The sequence below is a fragment of the Pelodiscus sinensis genome, chromosome 3, assembly GCF_052426305.1.
Source record: "Pelodiscus sinensis isolate ZL-2025 chromosome 3, ASM5242630v1, whole genome shotgun sequence".
In the NCBI taxonomy this organism is placed as follows: Eukaryota; Metazoa; Chordata; order Testudines; family Trionychidae; genus Pelodiscus; species Pelodiscus sinensis.
The window spans coordinates 181,133,405-181,154,717 of record NC_143054.1 but is presented as its reverse complement, the minus strand read 5'-3'; the positions used below and the strand labels follow the sequence as shown (position 1 = coordinate 181,154,717).

The following is a 21,313-nucleotide window of genomic DNA, read 5'->3' as shown; positions in this document are numbered from 1 at the left end:
CTGGAGTCTCTTCCCCCCCCCTTCCATACACACACACAGTACCACAGTTGCAGTATCTTACAGGCTTCTGTAACTTCCACCTAAGTGCCAGATTGACTTCTGCAACTATCACACCGCAATCTGGCACCTCAGCCAATAGCAGCTAGACTTCAGTGCCTGAGCAACATCCTTCACAAAAGATGTGACAGAGCAGCAGGACCATAGACAGGTCAGAGAGAATTGTTCTAAGAAGCATCTAAGGTAATATCATCTGTTTTAATATCCTGAAATGTATCGGTTTCAAGTGTCAATAAAGCCTGCAGTTTGAGTAAACTCTCTCTGCCTATTTGATATGTGTTTGACCAGCATGTACCAAATGTATAGATTCTAAGTATTTAATGTTTATTGTTATATGTTTTAATTTTTATTGATAGATAATAAATATTATGCTATATATTTGTTAAATTTACATGGCTGTATATAATGGATATTGTTATAGATTTTAAAGTAAATAATTTATTGTCAAATCGTTATAAACTATAGAGTTTTGGATGGAAAAGTTGTTCAAAATTTTTGCCCCACTCTAATCAATACTTAATTTTTATGTTTTCATTGCAAGAAAGCATCTGTGGCAACACAATGCTCCCTAGCATCTATGAAATACTGCCTCAAAGAGAAGAGTATCATATATTGAGTTACTATTAACACTTGGTAGGCTATTAGGTGTTCTCTGGCTATCTCCCAAGAAAGTCCAGAGAATGCCCAAAACCACTTCAATTAAAGGATCAAAACTAAGGTTTCTGGACTGCAAGGTTATTATGGGTTCTTTTCTTATGTATGTATGTATGTATGTATTTTTAAATGTATTTATTTACAATATTTTTACCCTGTTTCTCTATTTAAAATATTTGAGATGGCTTACAAAAAAAATTTAAAACACAATATATATATTTATATATGTAAAATATAGGACCCCAAAAGGGGAGACATAAAACCTGCTAAAATACCTCAAGAAGACACACACACACACACACACACACACACACACACACACACACACACACACACACACAGCTAAACACCAATAAAAGCACAGGTAAAAAGGGTGGGCGTCGGAACAGTGCCAACGCTGGCACCAGGTGAATGTCTTAGGGGAGAGAATTCCATAGCCTAGGGGCAAAGGCTGAGAAGACCCTGCTCCACGTAGATGTCAACCTTATCACCATAAGTGGAGGAACACCGAGCAGAGCCTCCCCAGATGCATTAATAATCCCTCAATCCAACCAGTCATCCCTTCTCAGCTCAATTTAATAAGCCACGAGGGGAAGCGGTAGAGTGAACACTTGATCAGTTGCACTCCTCTAAGAATCTTGTCCAAATCCTTGATCTACAAAAGCTGAAACCAATCCAAAGAAAAACAACTGGACGGTGCACTCATCACATTCTGTACCCCGCTTACATGACAGCCAGAATTCAAATAGACAGGATGCAAGTAATCTTATCTTCAAAGTGATTTGTAAATAAGTTACAGTGGACTGCTGAGGACCCCTCCATTTCATCACGAGGGCCAGGCTGTCAGGCCCCGCACCACTCTAAACAGTTCCACCGGATGACACTGTGCAGACATAACGATGGCAGAGAAGTAACTCTTTTTCATTGTCAGCACCACCACAGAATAGGCTCAAAATTTGGCTCTAACCTGCAATTGATCTGACTCAGTTCGAGTTCTTCAGCAACACTCTAGCCATCACATAGAGCATTTCACCTCCTGCAACTCCCCAGGAAACCAAGGGGCAAACTTGGTTCAACTAGCCCAAAAAGGACACTTAGGAGCAATCATGCCCACCGCCCAGGCTACCTCGATGGGCATCAACAGGTCCATTAGCCATAATGGCCGAACAATCCCTCAGAGATCTCAGGAAACCCTCTGGATCCATCAGCCTCCGAGAGTGGACCATCTTAATTGGTTCCCTGCTACTGTGGAGGGGAAGGTCAACAAATAGTCTAAAATTGACCATGTAGTGATTGGTCCATGACAGAGGCGGTGTAACCACATCCCTTATCCTTAGTCTAAAAGACTATATCGAGCATATGACCTGTCACATGTGTAGGAGCAGTTATTTCTTGGGATACTCCTAAGGTCATCGTGGTAGCTATAAAGTCTTGAGCCAGACCAGACAGGACAGCCTCAGCATGAACATTAAAGTCCTGCAAGATCAAAGGCCTCGGGGTTCTCAATGCCACGTCCAAGACTACCTCAGCCAGCTTGAGCAGAGCAGCAAGGTGGGCGGTACTCAAGCGGAACAACTAATTTATCCCAGCCACCTAACACCAGGTACAGACACGCATTTTGTTGGACTGGGGCCTGGCCAGTGAGATGGTTTCCTGGCAGACAATCACCTCCCCTCCCCCAGACCATCAAGTCAAGGCTGGTGCTGAACCGAGAACCCAGCCAAGCACAACTGGGGGAGGTTAATGCCTCCCTCCACTCGCAGCCAGGTCTCGGTGATACAGGCAAGGTCATCCCCTTCATCCAGGATTAAATCCTGAATGAAAACTGTCTTCTGAGATACCAACCTGGCATTCAACTATAGCACCCTCAGGCCTGATGGTCAGCTGTTAAGATTCCCAGGGTCATTGAAACAGGAAACGGGACTGGAACAAGGAATAGCTTGTACCTTTCTAAACCTCATTCCTGTCAGCTGGCCTATCCTGATCTTACTGCAATATTGTCCCCTCCCCATCACAACTCCCACTATGCCATCCGTACCCTCCCTCTTAATCTCCCCACCCACACATAACCACACACACACACACACACACACACACTGTCCTTGACCTTCAATATGGGCAAGCAGGGGAAACCTTCTCTCACCAAGAACCCTCCACACCCTCTTGCTCTCACCAGGCACTGAATAGGCCACCACACAAATAACAAACAATAAATGTGCTGCTCTCACCAGCACAAAATAATAAAATAATAATAAGTTATACCACACACACATACAAAACCGTCACCACAGAACACCACATACCCTCAGCGTGCCCCGAGGGCTGCACCAAAGAGAAGCCCCCTTTGGCTCACCCCTTCAGCGTGACTCACCAGCAGTGGCCTCTTGGGTTTAATCCCATCCCTGGTAATGGCTGCAGCAAATTATCTTAGTCCTAAAGGTGCAGACCTCTCACACGGACAATGGTGCAGCAGCAACAGAGATGGCAGCAGCAACAGCAGGGAAAAGGACTTTCTTCAAGAGGAGTTGGGAGAAATGTTGGTCCTCGCTCCTAGCCTTCACCCCTTCCTCCTCCTTCTGAGGTCTCAATTATATTTGGAGTTTCTGTTGTCACAGATTACTTGAGGTATTTATGAGGTGCTCTGAGGTATTTATATCTTGCTGCATGTATTATTATTATGTTTTGTACTGCACAAGCACCCAGAGGTCCCAGCTAAAAGTGGAGTTTCATTGCATCAAACATTTCATCAGCATGAAATAAGAGACAATCCCTTCCTGAGAGAGTCTGCAGCCAAACAAGACAAGAGAGACAAAGATAAGAGAAAGGAAATATTATTTTCCTTCTGAGGAATGGAAGCACAAAGTGATTTATTTGCCTGAATGTATACAGAATATATAGACTAAATGACATGAATGTTCAAATATCGCTGAATAGACAACTGCAACATAAAAAACACACCAAAAAGGGAGCAAAAGCTGAGATTCCAGTTTAACTCATCCTACTATGTCTGTGTCCAGTGAAGAACAAATGCTGTATAAAATCAGCTCCTGGATCCCACCCCAAAAGTATCTGGGGAAGGGAAAGTAGGAGATGCTATTTGAATCTCAGTTCTGATTTTCCCCACCTTAACTGGTTTAACTAAGGACTTGTATTTTTGGATACTATTGTATATTTTTGTGATTTCTTTTCCTATGTTAGCTTTTGCAGAAATATTTGTTAAGAGCAATTGCCACTTGTGAGCAAATTTAACCTGGGAACACACTTTCTCTACTGTGACTTGTCAACGTTCCCTATAACAGCAACAGCTGCTTAGCAGCAACATAGAAATAGGGTACTGATATGTTGCAACTAACAAGCGTCTACTGTAATAGCAAGTACTTCAAGACCATAGCTTCTGGGTGACCTTCATGGGCTACTCCAGATGTATAGCTCTAGAGTAGTCTGTTCTGGAAGAGAAAAAGGCAAGATGAGGCATTCATCTGCCAGAAAGGGCATCATCATCTTTCTATACATAGCTGTGACAGGGGGAGAGTTTGCTATTATTGTTGCTGTCCAGGAGCAAAGACAAGTGCAGTTGCACATCTCTGGGATAACCAGTGGACAAATGTCCTTAACTGAAGTTAAGGTCGCAGACCCTGCCAGTTTTCCAAATATTTCTGAATCAGCATGACTGTTGTTCTGCCATAACTAATTAATCCTAAACCAACTGCTTTTCATCTGTGTCTCTGTTTCACCCAGACACTAGGGGCTCATCTAGACTATGCTGAAATTTCAAAAGAGGATAAGCAAATTCCATGGGAATCTGAATATCTTTTTCTGATCTCACTTTTGAAAGTGGAGCTTTCAAAAGTGAAAGTAGTCTGGAAGTGTTTTTTTCAGGAGCCCCCCACCCCTTTTTTAAAAAGCCGTGTAAACCTCATTTTTTGAGGAATTTGCATATCCTCTTTCGAAACTTCAGGGTAGTCTAGATGGGCACCAGAGGCACTGGAGTTAGCTACATAGTATCAGCATTCTGATGGAACTGTAGCCTATAACAGCTTGTGGTCTCCTCTAGCTGCTTCCAATAAGTGTGGAATAAGAGAGGTGACAGGACTGTTAGTTTGGGAGCCTTGGAGATCACAGGCAGCTGCCCATCACCATTTGGGATCTCTTGGAGAGGAAATCATGCAGGCACCTTTACATGATTCTATCTACCCCAGCAAAGTTCTGCAGACATGCTAGTGGAACCTCACGGTCCACGTGGTGTCAAAGAACATCAGTTGCTCTAACATTAGCATGGATATTAAATGAAATAAATACAATTTCTGTTGCATGCCATTGCCAGAAGAGACGCCTGAGAAGAAGAGATCTGAAATACTGAATTTGGAAGTGCTGGAGTTACTAGCACCTTTCCCAGCTTAAAGAGGTTGGAGATGAGGCATTAATTACGAAGTTTCTTGTCATCCAATGATGTCTTATAGAGCAAAGGCTGGACTACATGAGCAATATGTTTTAAGGTTACTTGTAGCCTACACTCTTCAGAGAGATATTAAACATTGCTGTTAGCAATTAAGCAAAGTGCTCCCCATTTGTTTTAATCAATCATAACAGGCAGGGCTCCATCGACTCATCACAGAACTGATTTTCCCCAGAACCTTCATTTCTGATGATGGCCTAAGATTACAAAAGAAATTATGCTCTCTCTATAGTCCCTTCTCTCTATCTAGCTTAGATGCCATAGAACAGAAGGATGTAAGTGCCTCACAGTAGAACTTACACAAAGGCAGCCTGTGTTAAAAATTGTTCACTATCTGGAAAAATTTGATTGGCCACAGTTTTATAAAGGTTATGGAAAAGGAGAACAAACATTTCTTAATGTCCATCACCACATTTGTATGAGCTTCTTCTGCCACAGTTCCAGTACACTCCATGAGCCCATTCTCCAGCTTTAGATGGCATTTTCTTCTCATACTTAAAATTAGTTTTATGTTTAAATGTAACGAAGCCCTGCAGCCAAAAGACTGTAGCCAATGTAAGTCCAACGACTTCCTACTTGGATTCTGGTCAGTTTTCTAGGTCCGTTGCTCTGTAATGGGTTTGTTCTATAAATTATCATGCTCCACTATTGCCATTTATCCTATACACTGGTCCTTTACTTGATCAACCCTGTCACATTCAAACTGCTTTCTGATAAGAAGTCTGGCTCAGAGCCCAAGCTCTGATCCCATCTGATCCCACTCATTGCCCTTGACTGAGCTGGAGAGATTCTGTATTAATTTATGAGAATACAGAAGCTAGGCCTCTATTTTACTTGATGCACAGACGTGACCTGCTGGATATTCTCCTAATTCTGCCTATTATTTTTCTTTTCTTGGCTTTTCTTCAATAGTCTGAGCCACTCCTTCGCTTTTCCCTCCTGTTCTGCTATTGCTCTCACACTCTCAATACATCTCCAAGCTCCCCTCACTTACACTCTTCTCACATTTGATTCATCTTTCACAATTAGTTATTCCCATACGATCACTTCACATTAGCCAGCATTTTCCTGCTTTCCCTCAACTTGGCCATTCATTTACACATATTACCCTTTGCCAAGTGGATCACGTTTCTACGTGCTGCAGCTTGCCACACAGTTTTCATCTTCCATTAACTCTTCACAAGGACTCATTTCTCATGATGTACATGAGCAATGCATACCATAACCCTATGTTCCTTTACCATAGCCTAGGACCCCCGAGAATATAGTTTTATAATGTGATTGCACACATGCATTAGCAATATGGCAAGTTGTCCAGAAATAGCACTGCAGTGATCCAAGAACCAAGAGGGAAAAGCTGACATCGCTAATGATGAGGAGATGAATCTGAGGCCAGACAAGGGGACTTGAGGTCTAGAAACCTGCTCCATTCATTAGGGTACTAGCTTAGACCCTTGAAGACCACTGTTTAAGTCCCTGTGTCTCCAAGGGTGCATCTTCACTGCAGGGCTTAACTCAAAATTAGCTACACAAATTGAGCTATGTCAATTGCACGTCTTATTTTGAAATAGCTTATTTCAAAATAGGGAGCTTATACACAGCACTTACATCAAAATAGAGCACTCTTCCTCCGACTTCCATTATTCCTTGTACAATGAGGGTTGCAGGAATCAGAGTAAGAAGTCCTCTAGCTTGATGGTATTTTGTCACTATTTCTAAGTAACTGCCTGCTATGTAGATTTGGACTAAGTTATTTCAGAATAGCACTAGTTATTTCGAAATAGTGTTGCAGTGTAGACATACCCCAAAAGCCCCTTATCTGACCTAAGGCAAAACGCTTTCTGTGCCTCACTCCCTAGCTGTAGCTCACTGTTTTACAGGAGTGTTATGGAGTTCAGTATAGCAAAGATTTTTGAGACACATAGATATTACATCAATGGGGACCATCTAAGAACCTATGACAGATGGGGAAAAAAACTACTGGTATCCACTAGGAGATGACAGTCAATGAATACTGAGAATGAATTGAGGCACTAGGACAGAAGACATCTCCCCTCATGCCAAAAGTTAGGCTTCAAGTAAGGATTCTCTGTTGACATTTTCCTCCTTGTTTTATTGCTCTTGATTTTATTTGTCTTGAAGAATTGTTAGTGTGGGATACTTCAAATGTGGCAAGCCAAGAAATAGGACATTCTCACCCATGGAAATGTCGGTGTTTCATTGTGTTAGCTGTTGCCTAAAAGGACTCTGCTGTGAGGAGTAACTACATGTATTTTGTTTTATTAAAGAGCAAACCTGAGATAATAAAGACATTTCTGATCATGAAAATTAATAGAAATAGTTGGCATTCAGCATTTATTGTTTCCTTGGCCATGGTCTACACTAGGGAGTTATTTCTATATAACTCCCCTTATTTCGAAATAATAAGCGGAGCGTCCACATTACCAAGCCCATGATTTTGAAATAAGGGGCTGGTTATTTCCAAATAATAACTCCTGCTTTCCACAAGGAATAATGCTTCTTTTGAAATAGTTATTTTGAAATAGAGGTAGTGTGAATGCTCCACTGTTGCTATTTTGAAATATCTACTCCCCAGAGTCATTCAAAGTAATTACTCCTCAGTGCTTCCTGGGGCTGTAAGCCGAGGTAGCATGTTCACATTAAGGGAGTCTGCTTAGATTAATTTCAAGTCTTACCTATAGTGGACATGCTATTTCAAAATAGTTATTTTGGGAGTTATTATTTCAAAATAAGTTATTTTGATATAATTTCCTAGGCTATGTCTAGACTGCAGGCTTCTTTCGAAAGAGGCTCTTTCGAAAGCATCTTTCGAAAGAGCCTCTTTCGAAAGAGAGCGTCTAGACTGCACGGAGAAATTTCGAAAAAGCGGCTTGCTTTTTCGAAAGAAAGCATCCAGTGAGTCTGGATGCTCTCTTTTGAAGAAGCCCTATTTACATTGAAGAACGCCTTCTTTCGAAAGAGGAACTTTCGAAAGAAGGCGTTCTTCCTCGTGAAATGAGGTTTACCGCCATCGAAAGAAAAGCCGCGTTCTTTCGAATTAATTTCGAAAGAACGCGGCTTGAGTCTGGACGCAGGGGAAGTTTTTTCGAAAAAAGGCTACTTTTTTCGAAAAAAACCCTGAGTCTGGACACAGCCCTAGTGTAGACATGCCCTTGGAGTAACACATTGCTATTAATAGTGAGTGCTATATGACTAAATCAAGAAGAATATATATATATGTTTCAAGTCAGAGTTTATTTGCATAGATACATGTGTATTTGCATAAATGCCTTAAAATGGTAGATTATTTTGAAAATGTTGGTTATTATAATATGACTAAAGAACAAACAGTTTAAAGTAAGGAAGAGAGAGTGGCAAAAGTCATTAATTAACTTGCCTTATCTGAATGAATCTTATTGCCACAGCAGTAGGATCTATATAATTTCATCCTTTATTTTTCAGAGTAGTAGATAATAGGAGCCAGTACTTCTGTAGGCGTAAATTAGCATAGGTCCATTGACTACCTGATATACTTTCAGCACTCACACAGGCAGAAGCTAGTAGAGTCTACCTCCCAGAAATATTTCATGATGGTTTCAGTAGGAAGCACATTAATTGAATAAAAAGTGCTACACAAATGCAAGGTGTTATTAATGAGGGTTAACAATCAAAGAAAGGTATTGTATAGCATATTATTTACTCAGAATGGGTTAAATTCAGGACCCATGTCTTCTACAAGGTGCTGAGTGCCCTCAGTCTCTATGAAAGTTGAAGATACTCACCAATGTACAGAATCAGTCTCTCAAGCCTTAAATAGTAAAATGTCTCAATGATCTGAATGAGGAGTCTTCCAGGGGGAGGACTGTAGGATCTGACCACTGAGTGTTCTGTTCAGTGGATAGTATAATTGGTTTTACATCCTTTTTACTGTTGAGGATGATTTTCAACCATAAAAAAAACCCACACAACAATTACACTTCCAAATTAAAGAAGATATGAAAGACTAGATGAAGTTCAACAAGTTAAAGAGTCTACTTTCAAAATCCACATGTAGACAACAAGAGAGAGAGAAAGAGAGAGAGAGAACATCACATCGACATGAACAATATAGTTCATATTGATATAATTTCATTATAAGTGAATACACTTTGACCTCCTCCATAGCTCAAAATTTCAATATCAGAGCCTGTTTGCAGTGGAATGAAAAAACTCAGAATTAACTGCTAATATGCTTACTTCTTAAAAATGTGAAAACAAACAAAATATACTCTCTTTTTTAAAAGTTAAGCATTTCTGTAATGATTAGTGAAAATGATGCATAAAGCCATTATTATTTTGCTGGGCTTTGTTGTGACTGTTACCATGGTTAAACCATTAACATATTTTCTGTACAAATATGGTCATTTGATGGCCTTAATTAACTTTCAAGTGGAGAGTGCTGTGGCTTATCACTTATTAAATACCCACTACAGTAAGTTACAGTTTTACCCTTCCCACCTCACTTACCCAAGATAGCAAGAAGAAACAGCTTTTTATTTGACTATAATATTGTAATTGCTATTTACTGCATTTATGTTGAAATAGAACCCCTCTATGTAAATGCATTTTGGCTAGTACATATAAAATTGGCCAGCCTTAATCAAATCTTGCCTGCCCAATTGAATAAGTAGAAAATTAAGTTCTGTGTGATACAGCTTTTCACTCTCCTTTTAAAATCATTATTTACGATACTGACATATATTGCTGATATCTGAATGTACACCTCCCACCTCAGCCACAGAAAAGCAGAAGTCAGAAGCATCAGAAAGGTTGCTTCTTTAGCTAATCTATTCTTAATACAGCACACAAACACAACAATAGTTAGACTAACCTAAACTAATTTCAATGCACATTTTATTCATGAAGGCGGCGATGCAGTATGAGATTTAATCGAGGCAGAATTAGTTTTTGTGATTAGCTGGTTTGAGTTGTTAAGATATAGTAATAATGATATCATTATTTCTTCACTCACACAAGTCCTAGTTTCTGTTTTGGTTTGGCCTCTGAATCAGCACGTAATCAGTGTATTGCCAGCTTCAAAAACAACTGAATCCACCTCTATCAGGATTTCTGCAAGTATCAAATAGGACTGGAGTTGAGGGAAGCAGGAGAAACATTCCTACAAAGGGAAGACATGAAAAGGACACGGGAGTGAACAACTGAAAAATATATAAAAATGCAAATTTCCCTAAACTTCATCTTTGGATGGACTGAAGCATAAGTGAGAACTTCAACAAAGCTATAGAAAAAGATGACAGGTCTGAGTTTCAGAAATTTAAGACAGCAGCAGGATTAGACACTTTGGGTTGTCTTCGCATACATTTCTTATGGGAGTTAATTCCATTTGACATGCAAGACCAAAGCAAGATTACAGAGGCACAGCCCCATGGCGAGGTGTATGCTGTAGCTAAAAGCTGGGATTTGAATAATTGTGCAGGCTTACTCCAAGAATCAGGCGAGAACAGAATGAATGGATTATTACTAGGAACTTTGTACATTTTTAACTGCTGGACTTAATAAAATATCCTGTGTGTAAGACTTGTGTTATGGTCCTCTGCACTCACTCTAGTTGAAGTTTGTGGTAGGATCTATCAAATATGAGAAAAAACAGAAGCTGTTTTAAAAAAAATGTGTATTGAAGGATTGGGCAGGGCCATGCCCCTTGCAATTTACTGAGGGAAGCAAATTTGGAAAGTTTTAGTTCAACATTTTCAGTCCCTAAAAAGTTAAAGGGAATTCATTTCCTGTGTAAAAGAAGCTTGAGAGAATACAAGAGAGTGGATTGGAAAAATGAGGGGACAAAAAAAGGTGAAATTTTATTTCACTGTTTCAGCTTGTTAGCTAGGTCATTTATTACAGAGAAAAATTACTAATCCACACATCATATTTTTTCAAATTGACCTCTTCCCTTTTGTGTCTGTGGATGCACTTGTCTGTAAAAGGAGGTAATAGCTGACTGCTCCTTAGACTCAGTGCTGCTTAATTAACTGTCCAGTGAGAATTATTGAAATACTTATATAATTCTTATTTAGCGCTCATTAAAGTGAGGGATACAAATGCTGGACAATGAGAGGTTCAGAAAGGCTTTGAAAAGGGGAAGTTCGTACTGTGATAGCAAGGAATTATGAAAGACTGCCCATTAACGGTAACAGAGTAGACCTTTCATTTTAAAAGTCACTGACTCAGATCTGGAATTATTTGATATTTTTTAAAAAGCTCCTTCATCTAACCCCCTAGCAATAGAACATCTCTGATTCCTCTCACCATTGCTAACCAGATTCCACAGTAGGTAAGGAAAGTTAGACTGTTAGAGCAGGTAATGAAATTTCTATACTGCCATGAGACTGCGTGGTGATCGCAAACTCTGGAGCACCCTCTGCTGGGTTCAGTAACAGCTCTCCTGAGTGCCACACTTCAAACAGCTCCAACACAGCGAGACATCTCTTAAATAGCCAAGAGTGTACATTGATATTCTGTGATCACCGTTTGCAATTAGTTCATAGCCAAACAGCATTTATTTTTCTGCTATGAGAATCAGTACTATTCAGACTATATCGGATGAAGCACAAGTGCTTCATTAACACAGAAAAGCAGTTCCACAAAATGTGTCTGACAACATCAGTCGCCTAGATGTAAAACACCTTGCAGATTTACAGACCCTAAAATTAAACTCCATCTCATTTCAGTGAGTGGGTTGGAGACCTCATATAAAAGGTGATGAATATCTTGATGGGCTTCCCAAGTGGAGGTGCAGAGCTTCCTAGTTATTAAAAAATTGCAGGATTTGATATCACCTATGTTTCACACTACCATATGGATTCTAGCAGTAATAGAACATCATACAAAAAAGGCCAAAATCAACAGTAAAAACATTTTTGCAAGAGAAAAAGCACACACAAAAAGAGGCATGTGTCTTCCATGTACAATAAAAGCCTTTTCAGAAAGAATGAAGGAAAAACAATAAGTAGGACTGATTTCTACCGGTTAGACACAAGGAGAACTTGGTTTTACAAGGGCTATACAGCTGAACAGTTTGTTGCCATCATCACTGTCAAGGCTTAGAAGGCTGGTGTCTTTGTAAAAGATTTGCTCTTTTTCTTTCAGTGATTTGTGTATAGTTGAAAGTTTCTGAATCTACAGAAATTCACATAAAAATGAGGCTCACACATCTTTTCTATTCATATAATGATTGATGAAACACAAGGGAAAAATAAATTGAATTATGTTAAGTCTCCTAGGGAAACATAATTAAGTTGCAAAGTATTGCCTTGAAATCTTCAAATCCTTATATCATTCAGAATAGGTCTTCTATTATGTGATCAATAATAATATTAATTAAAGACAATTATTGGGGAGGGACAGCATGAAGTTTCAGACACCGCTATATTTTATATTTTAAATTATTAATAGCTAAGCATTTTGGGACTACAATGTCAGGCTATGTCTATACTACAAGGCTTTTCCGTAAGAAGAAATGCAAATGGAGCTCTCATTTGCATATGTTGCACTCGCATTTGCATTCCTCCTCGTATCCCTTTTGTGCAAGAGGTTTTTGCACAAAAAAGAGCTGTGTAGATGTCTCCTTTTTGCGCAAAACCCCCCTTTTGCACAAGAGCTGTTCTTCCTCATTTTTTTAGGAAGAACAGCTCTTGTGCAAAAGGGGGTTCTTGCGCAAAAAGGAGCCATTTACACAGTTCTTTTTTGCGCAAAAACCTCTTGCGCAAAAGGGATCCGAGGAAGAAGTGCAAATGCGAGCACAACATATGCAAATGAGTGCTCCATTTGCTTTGCCTCTTGTGGAAAAGCCTTGCAGTATAGACATAGCATCAGTGAAGATTTCTGACAAAGCATAAAGTTTTCTACAAATCTATGTTTTTTTATTATTCTGCAAATTTTATTCCCTTGTCTGCTTTTAAAAATTTTTAAACTTGCTGTATTTTAATCTCTATTTAACTGTTGTCCTAGATATTAAAATATAAATGGAAGTTTAATATACGAGACCTCATCTCCACACCTGGCATGTGTGATCTGTTTCAAGTCCTTAAAGAAGAGGTCATTTAAAACTGGTTAAATTTCTAGATACATTACTGAAAGACAGTAACCAGTACCCAAAAAATGTTGGGTAATTCAAGGAGGAAAAAATAATTAAGGCTAAATCAATGCTACAACCAGAATTTTTTCTTAGTTCTCAAAAGGAAATTTTGTCTTCAATGGGATTTGTGCTTAATGAGGTTAAAACAAATTTGGCCATTGGGTACAATCAATCAAGGCTTATCAGTGTTGCAAAAAAAAGATGCAGAAAGATATTGATACATAAAAATCAAAATATTTTATTATCTGCTGAGACATAGTAAATGTTAGAAAAATTCAGGAGAGTGCAAGACTTTTTTGCTATTTGTCATAATAAGATTACTTGCCCTTGTTTATGAAGGGCTATGCAGGAAAAGAGAGAAAGAGGGATCCATCGGAACTTGGATAGAGAAATTAATTAAAATGATCCACAAAGTTGCCATGAGAAGACTGGCAATTCTAAAGTAGTCTTGAATTGAATATCAAATACCTTCCCTGTGGACTGACAGTGAATTTCTTTAGGTGGCACTCATTCTCACACAGGAGATTTTCAGAGCGGATCTTGTACTGACTAATATCTTCTATTTTCAAAGAGTGTTTATCCCAATTTCATATATATGGGAGGGATATGGTCTTCTCAGATATGACAGAATACGCATGAATGAATACAAAAACCTTCTAAAGAAAGTAGGCTCTGAATTTGGACCACTAAATGCTATTATGGAAGCCATAAAATAGAGCCACAATGACTTGAGAGAGAAAATGACTTGGTATTTCTAAAACTGCAACAATTAGGCAATTTAGCAAGCTAATAGGATCCAAGAAGATGTAAATAAGTTTTCTTTTTAAACAAAGGCATTGAGAAGGCAAATTTCAGACCAAATGAAAGAAGGCAAATAATTTCTCCCCAAAGGCAGAGGAAAGATTTCTCAAATGAGCTTTATCCTAGAAAAGATCAGAGTGAAATATATGAAGCAAGATGACATAATGTGCTGTTGCTTAAATGCAGCCGCCAATAGTATCCTATTCTGCAAACTAGGCTGTGGGTAATTGAATGTAAGACGAAGCAAAAATATAGAAAAGGCCAAGCTGAAGCTGAAGAATAAAAATGCAGTGTGTGTAACAGTATTGAGAAGAGTACAGCTCTGTAGAACTGATTAATAAGAAGAGCAGTGAACGGTACAGAGTGGATTTGCAGAGATTAGAACATTGCAAGCTTTGTCCAAAAGATTGTATAAAGTTCTTATTGGGCTTGAATTTAAATAGGGGAAAATTTATCTACCACTATTAAAGGTTCCTATGACCTTTAAATATATTCTAGTGAAACACCTTCTCTTTACCACAAAAGGTCACTTTAAAGTAAAAAAAATGTTTATGTTATATTGTGCTAATTTCCCGTGCGTGTGTGTGTGTGTGTTCTAATACATTTATTCATATGACACTGTGAAATTGACAGACCATAAAAAACATCAGCAGTTTCATCCATGACAACCAAACTTAGGAAAATGTATATCTTGATAAAGCCTTCACATCAGGTTCTTAGGTGAAGATGAACAAAAGTTAGAAATATGAAATTGTGCTATGCTAAAAATTGACTATTTACTCTACACTGAAGTATATTCTGTCAATGCCACCTCAGTGAAGTTTAACTGAAGTTTAAATTTACACAGCAACATTATTTTGAAATAATTAGTGTTATTTTGAAATAACTTAGTCCGCATCTATAGAGTGGGAAGTTATTTTGAAATAATGTCGAAAAACTGTCAAGCTGAAGGATTTCGTACTCCGATTCCTGTAACCCTCATTGTATGAGAAGTAAGGGAAGTCAGAGGAAGAGTACTCTATTTCAACATAAGTGCTGTGTAGACGCTCCCAATTTTGAAAAAAGATATTTTGAAATAAGCTACCCAATTGACGTAGCTCAATTTGCATAGCTTATTTCGAGTTAAGCTCTGCTGTATAGTCACACCCTAAGAAAGCTGCCACAATTTTTTATGAAGAGATTAAACATAAAAATGCTCTGGGAAGTAAAACTGAAGCTAATATTTAGTAAACAAAGAACTACAGGCAGCCATTCGGAAACAGAAGTGGAAGTGGCTGTGTTCCCAAGAACACTATCAGTAAATAAACTCATCATCTAATAAACCATCTTGTTAGTCTTTAAAGTGCTACATAGTCCTGCATTTTGCTTCAGCTACACCAGACTAACATGGCTACATTTCTATTACTAGTCTATCAGTAAATATGGTACTCGCTTCTCAAGGTAATGAAGGATACACTCATTAGAGAAAGAATGATAGGAATAATGGTTAGAAGTCGGGGGAAAAGAACACCAAAATGCAGATTTAATTTACAAGTTAGGGCGTCAGTGTGTCTTGGGGCTCTATTGCCACAAGAGTTTGTCAGCCTTGGAATTTAGTCTGTAGAAGATTTATAAAACCTGATCATGTCAGGCGGTGACTCGTGTCAGGCGGTGACTCGTGGTGACTCATGGTGACTCGAAAAGACCGCGCCACCTGCCGGCAGATATAAAAGCCCAAACAGACAGCAGGGCGCGGTGGTGGAGCGGGAACCCCGCTACACCAACCCAACCATGGAACTGGCCCAGTCAGACCCTATGTCAGACAGAGTCCGGTTGATTTCTGGGAGTCTCTGGGGCTACATCTACACTGCACAGTTATTTCAGAATAAACTTTTCTGGAATAGTTATTCCAAAAAAGCTTATTTCGAAATAGCTCGTCTATACTGCAGGGAAGCCTCAAAATTAATCCAAGGCTTCCCTAATGTAGACTATCTTGATTTAGAGCTCCAAGAGGAATAAATTAGGAATGGCCCTGGTGAGGGGGTATTTCAAAATAGTAGAAATGAAGTGTGTATACAGCCCCTATTCTGAAATAACTATTTCAGACTAGGTGTTATTCTTCATAGAATGAGGTTTACCGAGGTCAAAATAAGCCGTCCATTATTTCAAAATTATTTTGAAATAACTGAATTGTTGTGTAGACACTCACATAGTTCTTTTGGAGAAATGGCCGTCATTCCAAAGTAACTTTGCTGTGTAGATGCACCCTGGGAAAGCGCAGAGGGTTGCTGTTCAGTTCCCATTGCATGATCGCAACTTGAGTTTACAAATTTCTCAAGATAATTTAATGCCAGTTTTGCAGGTGACGTGCAGTAGATAACCAGAAAGGTATTGGCACTGCTGTTATCCAAGCCCATGTATTTTGGTATTTAGAATCTCTATAATTTCTGTATGAAAAGGGGTACTAGTTGAACTTGTGTAGTCCAGAACTTTCTGGTCTGGCAACATCCATGGTCCAGCATGATTATCCAGGTGTCCATTATCATGGGTGTAGCCAAATTTCCTGCAGTCCAATAAAGTTTGTTTATAGTCACCAGTCCAGGGACTCAGGGAGTTTCTCTTACTAGTGGCAAGTCAAATACACGTTGAACCTTTCTAATCTGGCATTCTCTGGTTCAGAAATATCCATGGGCCAGAAGGATTTTAGGTAGCCAGATGTCCATTTATCATGGGGGAGGCCAAGTTTCCTGCAGTCCCATAAGGTTTGTTTATCACCACCAGTCCTGGCTTTTGGAGCTCTGTGCTGATATTTAGTTATAATTTACTCCTAAATGTCTTCTAAGAGTCCTGCAAGCCGTGGTAGTGTTGGTAATGCTGCTAGACAGCATTGAGTCCTCGTGGTTCATCAAATTCCCTGGTTTGATACCGGTCAGATCCCGAGGGTGTTGGATTACAGAAGTTCAACCTATAGTAGCCTTTGATAGGGAAAACAGATTTCTAATCTTCAACAAGTTAGGCATAACTCTGAAACATAAACTGGAATACTAGAGAAAAACTTCAAGGACATCTGCAGCTGTTCCAATACATTATACCCATTGGGTATTCCTACAGGGCAGAATAAATGATGGTTAGTAATTAAGAAAAATGAAAATATTAAATGTTCTAAATACAGCACAATCAAAAATCCTTTTTTTGCAAACAATACCAATAGTAGTTTTCAATCCTTAATATATTACAATTTTGTGGGGTTGGACAGATTTCCTAGGTTTAGTCACTACATGACCAGTCTGAAAATTACTGATGATCTAGCTTGTTGTGGCTATGTGGTAAACCAAATACATACCTTTGAGGAACTTTGTCTGGTGCTCCTTTATGTGCTTTTGAATTCTTTTTGAATTTCCCTCCGGAGTTAGAGGGAATTTCAGGATTCAGAAAAATATATTCTATTTTAAATAAGGGAAAATAATAAGACCAAAAAAAAAAAAAAAGAAAAGACTAATTTCAAATTTAGCTTTTCTATCCTTAGCATGCTTTCACCAATGGCTCTTCTTGTATACAAAGTTGACTGAAGGGAGGGGCGGGATTGAATAACAAATTGATGTGATACAATCACATCATTTACAATCACATAATGGACTATATCCCAATTTTCAAAAGGCATAAAGTATCCTCATTAATACGATAAGTGCAGCAGTCAAATCAGGACTGTGATTTTATCAGGGTTTTTGACTGTACATGAATTAGAATATAAAATGCATACAGAATTTTTAATAGGAAGGCTTTAACATTCTATGAATGTATTTCTTACTGTCATGTGCATCACATTAAAGTGAAATTCCACATAAAAGGATAAAGAGAATACTGTATGTCCTAAATTATAGTTTTTTCATAGTTGTCATGTCCACATATGGAAAATCTGATTCATTAGCTTTTACAGTATCTTACATCTGAAAAAGGCTAAGATAGTTCTATGTTTGTGGGGTTGATATGGCTGTCAAGTACAGTGGTGGCAGTAAAGTAAAGTCAGATGATCAGGGTGAAGCCAACAGAGATCTTTTGTGCGTGTGATTGTCTTCATTGTCTATTTTACAATATATGATTTAACTCTGAGCATGAATTCCTTATTCTAACATAGAGTATTAAAAGTTGTTACCACAGTCAGAAGGATTATATTATTTTGTTTTAACTATCATGTTTTCTTCTTGCTTACAGAACATTACAATGTGCTTTACCAATATGTATTTCTCTTTAAAAGTGAAAGCACATATATTTTACAGCTGCCCAATGGATGTATATAAGTGAATTTTTATTTTTTTAAGAATAAATGTATTGTACTTTAAAAGCTAACCAACAACCACTAGTGAGACCAGCTCTAACCTAATATCAATAGCATCTGTAATTCAGGAAGGTTCAGGTTTAATTATAAGACCAGAAGAGAGAGCGAGAGAGAAAGAGAAAGAGAGAGAGAGAGTTGGCATATTTTCATCAGATTCTTGTTAGTCAAACCAGCATTCAGCTGTAGGGTTGTAATTCCTGTGAACCCTGCCTGCTCTCAGTTAAGGCAGCAGTTTTCTCCACACGTGCATCTACACTGCATCATTATTTCGAGATAACTAGTGCTATTTCAAAATAACAATTTGAGGGTCTACGCTGTCATTCCATTATTTTGAAATAATTTTGAAATAATGAATGGCTTATTCTGAAATCTGTAAATCTCTTTCTATGAGGAATAACGCCTATTCCAAAATAGCTATTTCAAAATAGCTCCTCACCAGCGCTATTCTAAGGGTTTATCTACACTACAAAGTTAGTTCGAACTAACGGAGCGCTTAGTTTGAACTAGGTAATCCTCATTCCACGAGGATTAAGTCTAGTTCAAACTAGCTAGTTTGAATTAAGGGGTGTGTAGCCTCTTAATTCGAACTAGTGGGAGGCTAGCTCTCCCCAGGTTTCCCTGGTGGCCACTCTGGCCAACACCAGGGAAACTCTATGCCCCCCTCCCGGCCCCGGACCCCTTAAAGGGGCACAGGCTAGCTACGGTGCCCGTGCCAGGAGCAAGCCTGCCAGCACCCAGCCAGCAGACCCTGCACCTGGCACGGATCGAGCCACCCACCCGATGCCCCCCAGCCCTCCCCCTCTTCCCGGGACCAGGCTGGCAGCTCCCGGGAGCTTGCCCGGGACCGCAAGTGGCGGGCACCCGCCTGGGCTAGTGCGGACATCGTGAACCTCGTCCACGATCTCCGCACTAGGCACAGGAAGGTGGCCATCTAGGGCAGGATAGCTGCCAGCCTGGCCACCCAGGAGCAGGTGTGCATGAAAATCAAGGGGGTCCACTGAGACCCCCGACCCTGAGCCCTGAGCTTACGATGGCCATCCTGGGTCAGACCAAAGGTCCATCTAGCCCAGTAGCCTGTCTGCCGACAGCGGCCAACCCTAGGGACCCTGGAGGGGATGGACCGAAGACAGTGACCAAGCCATTTGTCTCGTGCCATCCCTCTCCAGCCTTCCACAAACCTTGGGCAGGGACACCACTCCTACCCCCTGGCTAATACCACTCCATGGACCCAACCTCCATGACTTGATCTCACTTCCCTTTAAACTCTGTTCCAGTTCTAGCCTTCACAACCTCCTGCAGCAAGGAGTTCCACAGGTTGACTCTTTGCTTTGTGAAGAACAACTTTCTGTTACTAGTTTGAAGCCTGCTACCCATTCCTTTCCTTTGGTGTCCTCTAGTCCTTGTTTATGGGAACTAATGAAGAACTTTTCTGTATGCACCATCTCCACCCAACTCCTGCTTTTAGAGACCTCTATCCTGTCCCCGCTCCATCTCCTCTTTTCTAAGCTGAAAAGTCCCAGTCTCTTTAGCCTCTCTTCATATGGGACCTGTTCCAACCCCTGATCATTTTAGTTGCCCTCCCCTCTCCCAGCCTCTCTCTTCCCCTCTCCCACCTCCTTTTCCCAGTCTCCCCCAGTTTTGTTCAATAAAGACAGATTCCATTTTGGAAGACACATTATCTTCATTTTGTACATCAACAAGAGGGGCTAGGGAAGGGTAAGTGGAAGGAGGTGAGGGAGGAATGGGGCACAAGCCCCCGACGGGCAGGACTGGGCTGGCTCTGCAGGCTTCTGGGGGTGGAAGCTCTCCTGCAGCTCCCCAATTGCCCCTTCTCCCCAGATGGCAGCCTGCGGCAAGTGCAGCCGGGCTGATGGCCGAGTGCTGTGATGTGCCCAGTGTGGGCACTCAGGGCACTCCAAGCCAGGACTGCTTTGCAAGCGGGGCACCCCTGAGAACTGTCTGTCCAGGGTGGGGGTCGGGACCCTTTAAACACAGCCCTCGGCTAGCCTGAGACAGCATCTCCACTCTCTAAGTCCTCCTCTGATGCCCTGCCGGCACTGCTTCCGGCCATCCTTAAGCCCGGTTCAGGGTCCACTTAATGTGGATGCGCTAGTTCAAATTAGCAAAACGCTAATTCGAACTAGGTTTTAGTTCTAGATGCATTAGTTCGAATTAGCTTAGTTCGAATTAACTAATTCGAACTAAGTTAGTTCGAATTAGCACTGTAGTGTAGACATACCCAGAGTTATTTCTCCCCAGTGCCTCCTAGGGCTCTAAAACAAGATAGTACGGCTACATTAGGAAAGCCTGTCTTGGACTAATTTTGAGGCTTCCCTGCAGTGTCAATGTGCTATTTTGAAATAAGCTATTTTGGAATATCTATTCCGGAATAGTTTATTTTGATATAGCTGAGCAATGTGGACGTATTCCAAGAAATAAAACATTGCTTTAACTAAGAAGAGAGAAATGATATCACAGACCAACATGTTACCAATACTAGTTCTGCCTTGGATTTGGTGTAATATTTCAAACATATGTAGATTGGTTCCTTCAAAGAGGTGAGGAAATACAACCATTTTGGAAACATATTAGTTATAATTATTTATTTAGACTGTAGTAAAGTTCAAAGGTATCAAAGTGTGAGCTCCATTTTGTTGGCACTGAAAAAGCTCATAGAAAGCCAGCCTAACTCCTGAAGACTGTAACTAGTCACCTCCATTTAAGTCATGAGTTATATCCCTGATCCTGCATGAATACAGCTGGTGAACAATTGTGGCATCTAGATATTTTTATTATAAACTGGTCATGACACCTTCCAGATACACAGTAAAATGACAAGCTCCACAGGAGCTTGCAAACTAAACTAGAAAGATAAAACAATTAAGATGCATCTACACAG

The 21,313-nt window shown here is 39.9% G+C and overlaps 1 long non-coding RNA gene across 1 annotated transcript; it reads right to left on the bottom strand.

Annotated features, from left to right (window-relative positions):
• Positions 1–2,849: 2,849 nt before the first annotated feature.
• On the bottom strand, positions 2,850–18,494 carry LOC149525195 (uncharacterized). The gene is made up of 3 exons (XR_016349276.1): positions 16,288–18,494; positions 10,179–10,325; positions 2,850–3,495 (listed from the first exon to the last, which is right to left on the bottom strand). It is a non-coding gene; the product is annotated as an uncharacterized LOC149525195 (long non-coding RNA).
• Between the last annotated feature and the right edge of the window lie 2,819 nt (positions 18,495–21,313).